At 41.0% G+C, this 12,681-nt stretch overlaps 1 protein-coding gene and 1 long non-coding RNA gene across 5 annotated transcripts in view; one reads left to right on the plus strand and one right to left on the minus strand.

The window, feature by feature from the left end:
• ptprsa (protein tyrosine phosphatase receptor type Sa) overlaps positions 1-12,681 on the plus strand; it is a 188,228-nt gene that overhangs the window by 92,173 nt on the left and 83,374 nt on the right. The window lies entirely within an intron of this gene.
• Positions 9,869-11,831, minus strand: LOC123971683. The gene is made up of 3 exons (XR_006825250.1): positions 11,717-11,831; positions 10,415-10,520; positions 9,869-10,180 (listed from the first exon to the last, which is right to left on the minus strand). It is a non-coding gene; the product is annotated as an uncharacterized LOC123971683 (long non-coding RNA).

The raw sequence follows: 12,681 nt of genomic DNA on the forward strand, positions 1-12,681 counted from the left end.
GTATTAGTGTAATAGCACACCAAGAATAATGGATGATATTTTAGATTCATGGTTTATGAGTTGAAGGCAAGAACAAACTTTTAGCTTTGACAGGTACTGTATAATTTCAGTCAATTTCGATCATTTTATCTTGCAAAGCAAATGACTTGAGTGGCGTAAATATGTTATAACAATTCTAATTGTGATTTCAGAGCTTGACTGCAGTTTTATCTAATCATTGTGGTATTGCAGTACTTGGGTAATATTGTAGAATCATGGAACTTTAACAGACATTATTTAAAATTGCTTGTTTTGCATTTAAGTTTTACCATGTTGGAAAGAAAAAAATGATGACGGCTATTAAAGAAATTCAAGATGTATAGAGAATTACAGAAATGTTAGAGATTTTGTTCTTTGTTTCTCATGTAAATTCAGACTGTCTACTCCACCAGCTGTTTCTTATGTTGTATATAATCTTAAGGAGGGCCAGCTCTATCTAGAAATTGGGTTACCTGGTGTCCTTGTCAACATGGCTTTGAGTTTTAAGCATCTGTAGATGATGGACAAAGACATTCAGCCTCATGCCTGTTGTCTAACCTTTGTATCATCTGTCTTTATCTGTGTCATGATTTTTAAATTGTCTCTGTGTGTCTTGTCTAACTGAAACAGACTGCTGTTTTGTTGTCTTTCTCTTTTTGTTTTGTCTGTATTTGTGTCTGAAACTCGGATGTGTCTTAGTGCACATCTCGAAGTCTTCAAACCATTACATTTGGATGTGACCCATAACACAAATTAAAACTGGTGAAAAAACTATTACAACCAAAAACATTCAACTGAAAAATAAGAATTGATTTGATATTATTTGAATTATTTTACAGTTGAGACACAAATGGGTTCATTTGATTTTTTATTTGTCTAATTAGAATTATAAATAGTAAATTGAATTTATGTTGAACAAGAAGTTACATTATGTAACTTGAAAATGTATTGCTCCTTCTACTTTTTCTGGTAATGGTAATTAAAACTAATATACTAAGGTCACAAGACCCATATGACCCGCCTAAACTGTAGTTACTTTAATTCTTGCGTGGTAGTCACTTTCAACCTCAGCCTAAAATCAACTGTGTTGTTCTTCCCCTTTTTTCTATTTACTTTCCTCTTGTTTTGTCATTTTCAGAAAGCTTTGGTAAGTGTCTTGCAAAGCCCTGCAAGCCCTCCCACTCTCCTTGAAGCAGATGGCATTTTTAAACAACTTTCCAAAATGCATGCATCCTCTGCTTTCCTCTCACCCTCATCCTCTTTTGCCACTTGTTCCCTATGTTCTGTTTCAGTTTATCCTTAACTTTTACTTTTGTTTCGTCCACACTCCTCCTTACGCCTCCCTCCCAGCAAGCACAGGAGTTGGGGATGGAGTGGTTAGGTATCATAGCCCACCTTTGAGCAGCACAGTTTATTTTTATATGTGGAAGACTTGCTGAGCAAGTCTTTTGAAGCAACATCCTGCTTTACATGAATGCTAATATGCATAGTAAGACTTAGAAACTGCCCAGTTCAACCACCTTTTGTCTTTACTGGTCTACTTGGGTTCTTAATTATCTTGTACAAAGTTACCTTGGAAGTAACTCTTGCATTATGTACTTTTCCCAGGACCATGTTATACAGGTTTTACACTGCTGATGCCCCCTGTCTCTTCTATTCCTTTCTCTCTGCTGTGTTGCAAGACAGCAGGCTTTGAGAAAATAATTTGACTCTGTTTGAATCCAAGACAATTATTCCTGTGTAGCCACAGCCTTCAATATCTGTATCTTCTTGGAGTGATATATAGAACACACTTTGCTCTAGTAATACATATGACTCTGATTTTGTGCTAAGATGTACACAGTTGAACCTCAGCCTTCACAATAACAAAAATACCTTTGGAAAGTGCAGCAAGTGCTGATAGAGGCTGAAATAATGTTGAGTTCTTTCCAGGAGGAGGCCACTGCAGGACCGCTGTATGGCTGAGCCCTCCAATCCCAAACTTGGGCTGGGTCGACCCTCAGGAGAGCATTTTCTTCTCTCGCCAAATTGGCTCACATCCCCACTGGCTTACAAATCTCTAGCTAAGGCTCTATTGCACATGCTAGAGGGCGAGAGCTCAAGTGATAGTTACAGTTGGCAACAGTCTGTACTCCTCCTGACTTTTTGAATTACTTGCAAAAAATATACCCAGCCACTTTAAGCTGGGCATATTTTACTTACAGTTTAAACTATATGTAAATGCAGGAGGGCAGAAAAGGAAATTACTTTCCCTTGTTTCACTACCAATGCTTTTGTAAGGTAATGTCGGCTTTGGGGCTTGTCTTTTTTCTGTAGCTCTTTTGCTGGAAAGCTCCTTCAGTAACCAGGCAGGATTTATGCTGATGAGAAAACGGCCTGTCTGCCCAAGCTCACTAGGCTGCCAACTTTTCATGTCATCAGCACTTTGAGTAGCCATCTTGGGTCTCCTCGTTTTACTATTTAGTGTTTGTTCAGTTTTTTTTCCCCAGTGATATATGCACTAACAAAAATCAACAAACAGAACAGGTAAAGCCTTTGATATACAGAAGTTGATCATTTCTGGGGGCTACCTGTTTGCCCTTTTGCTTCAGGCCCACTCTCAAGATTCAGAGGGTAACTCTGAGACTGATGGGTCTTCTCTCATAGATTTTGATGAAATATGCCGTTTTTCCATTACCAGTACCAGCTCAACTCACCTCGACTCGACTCGCTGTTGTCATAGCAACGCCACACACAACTGCCGCGACTAGGGCTCACAGTATGTTGGGGCTCAACAGCGCGGTATGGGTATTATCGCATTTTTCATCAATTAAGTAATTTGGTGCCATATAGCAGAGTAAGACTGTCTGTATCTGTCACCTCACTGCACAACGAGCCGCTAACAGCAGCTTTATGGTCTGAGCAAGCTAGCTGCTGGGTGCTAGTCAACAACATTGCCAAGCAAACTCCTTTTTGTAGTTTGACCGTGTCTTTTTCAGACGTAGCTATATCATTACCTTCAGGGCATGTCTATCAAGTGAACATGCCACAGCAACGCACGTGTGCGCGCACACACACACGCGTGTGCCGGTGTGGAGCAGAATGGGCTGTCCACAACTAATCATTGCGCTGTAGTAACGTTATAACTAAATTTCAACAGAAAGCAACATGAAAAACAGCTGCAGGCTCCAACACACTATACTCCTTAGTTAGTGAGATTCAAATAAGGCTTACTGTCCACAGTTTCTCTGGACTGTCCCTCAGGATCACAATATTAGTCCAACATTGCCGAGTGTGCTAGCCACATTAGCCGCGCAATATACTAACGCCAAGTTAGCTAACCTTTAAAATAAACAGTAAAACAACACAAAACATGGCAACACTTACTGTTTCAGAGTTTGTAGCGGGTCACGTACAGCCCATGGCGATCCATCCTTGAACCGTTACAGAGCTTGTTACGGTTGTGGAACTTTTGAAGTACTTATTAATTTAACACGCCCTGAAGTGTACAGTATGAACATTGCGGTTGTTGCGATGCTTGACCAATAGCGCAGTATTTCAATTTTGTGGTTATTTCAATGCAACACACACCAGCGACCCACACACAGCTGTCTCTTGATTTAAATTAAAACGTTTCAACATTACTCAGAATGTAAAGACAGATAAGCGGTATGAAAACCAGCTGTGTTTTCCTCTGCCGTTGTTGCTGCAGCGGTCTCTGTGACGGTGGGACCAGAGGGCTCTGTGAGCGGGCAGCTGGCCGGGCTCGCGAGCTCCTCCCGCGGGTTGGCGCAAGCTTCCCCCGCCGCCACTTGAGGAGCGCCTCAACTCCGAAGACTTTCAAGCACATTTTTGTTCCGCCATCACTTCTCGTAAAACTGTCAATATTTGAAATCTACACAGTTGATTTCTCCTCAAATGAAATAATGTATGAAAATTGTAAAATATAGAAATATCAGGCGCGCGCAATGATGACGCAGTAAATGTTGATGATTCTCTCTGACCAATGAGCAGTGTACCGTTTTTTCACGTCACATTTTTGTATCGCCTCAGCTCGTTTGGAACCTAAACAGAGGTGATACGAAAAAAAGTACCTGGAAGTAGTTTCAGGTACAACTTGGAAAACCAAAAAAAGGCGAGGCGAGGCGAGGCGAGTCAAGACGAGCTGGTACCGTGCAGTGGAAAAGGGGCTATAGAGACTTCTGTGTGGAAACGAGGTAGGAGAAAGGAGATCTTGTGAAGTGTGTTAGCAAACACGATTTCAAAACTCAGCCTCTAGCTCCTGCCAATGAATCCAACCGCTCTCATGTGACCTTAAATACAATACAATGCAAAAACTGATCTGAATTATTCCCACCTAAACCAAAAGGCAACATCGTAATTACAATTTTGATTATATATACCAGAACATAGAGCTTACAGCTTTTGCTAGAGAGCTTACGAGCTAGCTGACTGGTTCCTTATGTGCCAGATCATGCTGTGCTGGCGGGGCATTGATATTTGCGTCAGGGTCCCCCAAGGAGCTACTCTAGAGGTGTGGAGGGAGCCTGACATTTCTCTCCAAGTCCCTGTGGCTGCAGACCTCAGGCCCTCGCTGCCTTGTCAGCCAGAACAGATTAACTAGAGGCCAGAGAGACAGTGAGAGGATTGGGAGGAGTGCATATTCATTAATATTAAGGTCCCTTTTAATATAAAGGTTTAAAATCGTGACCTGACATTGAAAGGCTTCCTTACACATAAAGATATATGCACATTCCAATGTAATATATGAATCATGCTGAGTTCAATTGCGCTGAATCTGAAATGTGCAAGAAAACACTCACATTTGTTGGCATCAAAGCTGCTCTGCAGGGAGTGCCTAGGACCTCTGCAGATGTGGTAACAACAGCCAGGTTTTCCCTGAGACCTGCTGCGACACCACCAGGATTTCAGACGGGTGTCTGTGGTGATGAGAAGGTCAGCCAGGCGCCCTCTGGAGGGTGGTCAGACTTTGACACTCAGCCAATCACACAACCCCATCCGGCTCACACACAGATGGGCAACATCTCTGGCCAGATTGCCTCTGGCCAGACTACATCCTTCAGTAATATTTTTAATATATTCAGAGGGTTGTTTAACAAAACAGATGGGGTGTTCTGTGGAGCAAATAATGCCACATTTCATAATGCGAGGGGGTCAGCGACCTGTTGAGGTATATTTAGGTCAGTGTCACCTTAAGCTGATCAACCCCTGGCTGACCAAAGCTTAGAAGGGGAGCTTATGGCCATTAGGTTGCGTGCCTGTAACACAGGTGGATTTGCCATTGTAATTTAATACAGGCTGGCCACTCCAGACTGTCAGATTTGTAGCTAAATTTTTTTTATCTCTTCATGCTGCTTTATGATTCAATAGTTCCAATGCCCTAAGTCACTCATTTCCTTTTCATTTTTTGTATTTTTTGTGGAACCACTGCATTTGAACTGAACAACCTCCAGCTATTATCCCTCATCCTCCTCACTTTCCTCTCTTTTTCTGTCCCTCTTTTGTCTCTCAGTCCTTTATAAGGTCCACACGTAATGGCCTTTCCCTTTACAAACCTGCTTTATTAACCATAACCTTATCCTAACCTTAACCTAACTTTGACCTTAACCTCACCTAACCTTTAACTAGTAACCCCTTAACCCCCAACTAAAATTTCATCACAGCTAAAGCAAAATAAACCAACAGCTTCTGCAGCCCTTTATCAAACTCTAACTCTATAACAACATAACCTTCCCAGACCCCTATTGTCCTTTGTCTTGTGATTACCTATGATTATGTGGTTTCTAAAATCATTGCAAAAATGATTAAATTTCCCCTGTTGTTTTGCCTGGTTTATCAATGACTCTAAACCATCACTCTGGCAAATCTATGCATATAGTGCACTGTGTATGGATACTGAAGAAAGTATGAGTTTACAGATTATGAAAACCATACAAGTGCAAATAGTCAATAATAGAAAAATGGCAATCTAACAATAACTTAAATTATAAAATTAAATACTTTTAATTTAGATTATAGTTAATGGCAGCAAAAGCACACTTTCAGAGTTTGAGTATACAGTAAAATAACATATAACTGTGAGTATTAATATATTTTAAGATGTATACACACACAGTAGAGTGCAGAACCGTTTACAGCAACAATAAAGAAAGGAAATTAATCCACCTAGGTACATTGCAAACCAGGCAGAACTTTAAACTCAGTGATTGCCTCCTACCTGCTGGTATCACAAAGGACTCCTCTGTACACAGCGCTGCAACAACAATCTGACAAGAAGGTATTGAAATGTCATCCCCACTAACCAGCCACCACACCTCTTAATGTACTGTATAGGAAATGGAATTTCTGGTATCGCTTTACATCTTAAACAACAGGTTCTCTTGATTTGGAAGTATTGTTAAGGAGATCGCCAGACTGAGTAGCAAATTGGGCATGTATAGACCACTGTGGTGAAGAGGGAGCTGAGCCTGAAGGCAAAGCTTTCGCAAATCAAATATTTCACCTCCTGGGCACCTTACTTTTAAAGCTTTCTGGACACGTCTAACTGGTAGGAGACTCCGGGGTAGACCTACAACACCCTGGATAGATTATATTTTTCATCTGTTTTGGGAACACCTTGGGACCCCCCAGAAGGAGCTGGAAAATGTTGCTTAGGACTAGCTTGCCTAGCCTGCTGCCAGTGCGACCTGGCCTCAGATAAGCAGTAGAAAATGGATTGATGGGTGGATGGAAGATATTGTTATTTTGTTGGTTCAGCAAGATGGTAGGAGGGCTGGCATATGTTACTGTATGCAACTTGCATGGATGGATGCACACATACAGGGGCCAGACCTGTATAGTTAAGCTCAGACCCTCAGCTCTGTGCCTGGAGGCCATCTATGCTAAGTAGGGAACCTCCCCTGGGTTGGCACCGCCCTGCGTACATTCTCAAGGGATTGCCAAAGGCATGTTGTTGCCGTGAGTCATCCTTAGATTCAGAGAGGGAGACTAAGAGAAAGGCAAGCGGGAGGAAATGTGGCAAAAACTGAAACACAAAAACTCAGAAATAGGGAGAGAGAGAGAGAGAGAGAGAGACAGAGAGGAATGGAGGAACAGATTAAGTAAGAAAAGTAAAATAGTTTAGAAAAATAGATGGAAAACATTGAACCAAGAAAAAAAGCCAAGAGCGGAAGGACTGTTTAATGCTTGGCAGAGGGGGCTGAATTTAAGCTGGCTCCCCTACCCACACCCAAAGCGCTGCCTATAGAATGCATTTTACATCACAGCAACAACTCAAAAAGCCCACCAGCCACTGACTGGATAAGCTCAATATTTTATTGTCCCTAATGGGACATTTGGCTTACAGTCAGGCATGTAACACAATACAGACTCACAATAAACAAAGAAGAGAGAAACATACATCTCTCAGTGAAATGAAACAATGGAAAGAGCCAGGAGATTGAATGACCAGGGTGGAGGGATGAAGCTTGAGGTGAAGAGTCTGTCACAGTTAAGCAAGTTTACAACTTGTAGGATAAATAAGAACTTCCATCTGTTTGATTTAACTTGCTGTTGCCTGAAGGTACAGCCTGAAATTCTTGTTTAGTGGGGACTCCATTCCTCCCTCAGCAAGAATGTTCCATTCAAATATAAGCCCCTTTTATACAGCCTGTTAAAAGCGGAAATGTTGCGACATTATTCTGCCTCGCCATTCTGTATAAAACTTACGAACTGTGGGGGAGGGGGCATTGTTGTTAAGCCAGCAGCAGAGGTAGTAACTAAGCCGAATCGACGTTTGTGTAAAATGAGGGACACGCTAAACGTTGCTGTTGTGTTACACGCCACGCTTCTTTTACTTCTGGAACACCAGCATGCTATCTAAAATCAGGGGCAGCATTAAACCAGCTTAATGACGTAATGACTATTGCGGGGTCTCTATTTAAAAAGGTGGCCCCCCAACTTGTTTTACTGACCTCTCATTCAAGATCAGTTGGCTGCGAATAGGCTTTTGCCACTAGAGCGATGCATGTCAATTAATGTCTCTTGCTCTGCCTTATTACCTTGAGTTGTAACCATGTTGTAACCATGACAAATGCATGACAAACATGCAAGAACAAGAGCTTCTTTAGCTCTGAAAATGATGCATTGTGTTCCCTCTCTTAATATGTCTAATGCTAGGAGTGAAAAAAAAACAATAAGGCAATGGAGTGCGCCAGTCATATAGAGCTCCCTATTCCTTTGTGATACCAGCAATGAGAGGTATTGTTTTTTTTCTATGAAAAAATCCCCATCTCTGAAAGCCATGTAGGAGATTACCTAATGGTTTGATAATCTAGTTCCAGTGATCCACCTTCCAATTCAAATAACTCCTCTAACTATTACTAACATTAACATTGAACTAAACTGATGTTGTGTCTTCGTTTTTGTGTCTCCTCCAGAGGGTACCCCGATTCGAGGTAAGATGTTTAACCAACACAATGAAAAAGAGAAAAAAAGACTAACTGACACTAAACCAGACATAACCTATCCTAACTCCACCCAGCTGACTTAATAGGGGGGATATCAAGTGGGCTTTTTCTCTTAAAAATTTAAATCTTTTCTATTAAACCTAACATTAATATGTCATCTACGTTACGTGTGCTCTGTACACGCTGTTTGTGAATGTAATCATACGTGTTTCACACTCCAATCTCCCATATCATTGTCGATGTGCAGTTCTTCCACCTCTGTGAGCCTTCTGTGTTTGTGCTGTCCGACTATCTACTCCACATCATCAGTGTCAGGAAACTACTGAGCAATTCAAATTGCTGGCTGGTTATAATACAGGATTGAGAAAGTTGAAAGCAGAGGGGAGGGTTGGTGAGGGTTATTACGAGGTGGTTTGTTTGCTTTATACCTCTGACATTTAAATTGTTTGGAAATGGACATGGGGCCGGAGGGTAGGGGATTGGTGTTAGGAAGTTGGGTGCTGGGCGACGGTGGCCTTATTTGTTGATAAGGCCAGGCTATTGAATACCGTAAACCCTTTCCTCTGTCTCCTTCTCTGCTTTGATATCCTCCTCATCCTGCTGTTCACCACCAGAGCAATAGCCATGTTTTGTGTGTTAATGCACCCCACTTTCATGAGTCCTAGCTGGAGTTACTCATGGTATGTCAGGGTAAAAGCATTTGATTTACCCATTGTTCTGCGGCACAGCAACTTATAAAGGCAAAACTAGGGAGTGAAATGGCCGCCTTTTCAAAAACTGCAACGTGTACACCACCCCAAAAGCAGCTCTTGTAATGAACGGGAAGATACCAAGGTGGGACAGAGAATGACACAGAGGTAAAGCAGTGTGACTGATTAATTATATGATAGCTTTGTCAAACAATTCTTCTATTTTAAGATGCTTTTGTTTCACAGGCTGAGCAGGTAAGTGAATATCTCAGTTTGCCATATATGTTCCCATATTCATAGGGATGGGATAATTGCTTTTAGTTTCATGTATACAGTTTGGCACATGAAAGGGTGTGATTCATTTGACATTAGAGCTCCGACAGTAATATTAAGGTCCTCCCCCTTCAACCATTTCATATTAGCCATAAATTACACAAATCTCTATACAGTAGCATATTATCAAACGTAGAGACGTTATGTAGAGAGAAAATTAATATCATAGGATATTGGAGAGAGATGCAAATGTAATTGAAATCAAGGTGTGCGAGAGACACAAATTGTTTGTTTGCACAGGTGCATGTCCAGACTAATGCAGGCTTTCATTGTCTCTTCTTCTCCAGAAAATGTAACTTTTTGAGAAGATTTCTTACCTAAAGACATGTTTGCCCTACAGCTGAATCTGAATTTTTGTCATTTGTATTTATATAGGTCAATATCAGAAATCAAAAATTTGCCTCAAGGGGCATCACAATCCCCTCTATCCTTAGACCCTTGGTTTAGATAAGGAAATCTCCCCAAGAAACACAAAAGGCAAAGCTCAAGCTCATCATTCACACAGACAGGATAAAGGAAACACAGAAACAGAGGGAGAGAGAGACAAGGACAACATGCACAAAAGGGACAGAGGGACCAAGGAGAGAGGCTGAATCTCTTAGTGGACGAAGAATTAGATCCAAACACCATGCCAGGGGAGAGCGAGAGATCCCAGGATGGCCAATGGTCCAGCGCAGGAAAGCCTGAGTGATACTAAAGTATCGATTAAGGAGAGTGAAGAGATTAAAACCAAAAGAGGTAGAAAGAGATGACAGCAATGGTCCATCTCACAAAAATCACTGTGTGCATCACGGGAAACAGTGCCATGGCTTTAGTCGCATGAGCCAATTCTCAAAATGTAAAATCTGCATTAATGCTTCCATACAAAGCCTATTAGGTGCTGGCCTAAAGGTAAGCAATAGGTAGAAAGGTAGCTGGACTCCCTACCTGCTTCATTACTGATTTCATGGGAGCGTTACAACCACCAGATGGGTACTGACAACAATGGCATCACACGTGGGGCTCCATGCTGGTGCGATCACAGTATAATGACCTTGGGGTGGTGGCAGAGTGTGCCCAAGTGACAACCAGGATAGAGACAGAAGGAAAGGGAGACGGAGACGAAAGGTCAGTTCCTTACTTTGCTGCTGTGTCCACACAGGATGTCTCCTCTATTGTATACTCTACTCCTCTAATATGTAATTTTACGCATGTTGTCGCTCTCTATAGTCGCAAGAGGTATGGAAATTTACGCACAATACCACAGCCCAACAACTGCAGAGTTGTTGTAAGGAATCATGCTGAACCAGCTGTAGCAAAACTTGGAAATACACCAGCCAGTGAAGTGGGATAGTACTTGGCTTATAATAGGGCTGTACATAACGATTATTTTTCATGTTGATTAATCAAACGATTATTTTTTTCAATTAGTCGATTAATCTAACGACTAATTTTTTGTATTCTAAAGAAATCAAAAGTTGCCTATTATTTGATTAACATACCAATTTATCCAAAATAAATATCAAAAACATGTATAATCAATAAATAAATATTTTATTCAGTCATCCTGATGAAGCTCATTAGAATAATGACAATAGTATCATATCTTAAAATGAATCAAATTTCCACCTCACTGATGTGTTGTGATAATAACAATAACAGACATTAATTAGGCTACTTTACTTAAACTTTAAATGTTTCTGACATGGATTTATTTCAATACTGCATATTGCAGGATGATAATCAAATGTATTTTTGCATCAATGTGGGGCGAAGAAAACAACTGAAAGGATTTACAGACTGTACCGTTATTTTTGTCTGTAGCCTACTGTTAGTTTCAGCTGTTTTCTCGCTCATGACAGTCAACGCCCCCTTAACTGTGATATAATGAGGGTCTATCACGGCCTGAAGTGAGCTATTGCTTTTATAAAACGGTTGACAAGTATGGCAAAAATAAAGTAGGCTAACAGACGCACTACAATTTGACTTTATTTCATCAACAGATATTTCGAATACAAAAAGTAGACTAATAATGATTTATTTTTATTTTTTTATATATTACTGACAGATATTGACTGATCAGCCACTTTCTCGACGGCATTCCCAACAGCAAGGTTGCACAGATTTATGACCGTGGAAACAAACTGCGCTTGTGGGTCTTACGCATGCGCAGAACCGCTAAGTAGCACATCTCGATAGGTAGCATAAATCGACAGCAATGCGTAAAATAATAACACTTTAATATTATACCTGCCAGAAAGGGCGGAATTGCGTCTCTCCTTGAGCAATAGTCTTTTGAACAGGCTATTGAAACTTAAACTTTGTTTCAATATAGCAGACATCTGGGGCAAGTAGTGGACTGCTGTCTGTGGTGAGGGTATGCGTTGATGTCACTTCCCCTTCCGGAACACGCTGGACTGAGTGGCAAAACATATGTTACCATGGCTGCGTTTAGCAAACCGGGAGTAAAACAAGTGATTATTTGCTCAAATTAAAGGCAGTCAGACTTAACAGTGATCGTTACTGCTTACCAAAGAACCAGTGGTCCAGCTCTTTACCATTTTAGATGTGTTGTTTGTGTTTGAGCTTATTCAAGCTAACACTGGTGCACATCTTTCTGCCACTCAGTGAGCGTAACTGCGTTCTGTGACATCATGCGCATACCCTCTATACACTCATTACATCACTACTACGAACCAATCAGATAGCTTGATTTGACCTAGCCGTTTTATAAACAGAAAATATGAAACTTCCGAATGTTAGATGACACACGGTGTAACGTTACCATGACAGCAGCGGGGCAGAAATTACTTTTAACATGAAGGTGATGAAGAAATACTTAGAAAATACATTTACAGGATACAGGGTCTTAAAAGTATTTAAAAAGTCTTAAATTTCATATTCCAAAAATAAGGCCATAATAGTCTTAAATTTCATTACAAAAGTATTGAAATTATTCGTTTACCAGTCTTACATTCTTTCTTGTCCTTTCGTAGGATTTCGTAGGATGCCGTAACGTCATAAATGAATACTTTGTGTGTGTGAGACTTCATAATTTACTCCGTTTGGTGTGACCATAGACTGTAGGGTGTGACTGATGTTATACAGCAGTACAGGTAACGTTACTGTTTACGTCAGTGTTCAGCTTTACGCTCCGAACTGTAAAGTGTTCGCGGTGCACGAGCTCTGGCATCCAGCTCTGCGCGAATCAGTCA

The sequence above is a fragment of the Micropterus dolomieu genome, linkage group LG05 (genome assembly GCF_021292245.1).
Source record: "Micropterus dolomieu isolate WLL.071019.BEF.003 ecotype Adirondacks linkage group LG05, ASM2129224v1, whole genome shotgun sequence".
In the NCBI taxonomy this organism is placed as follows: Eukaryota; Metazoa; Chordata; class Actinopteri; order Centrarchiformes; family Centrarchidae; genus Micropterus; species Micropterus dolomieu.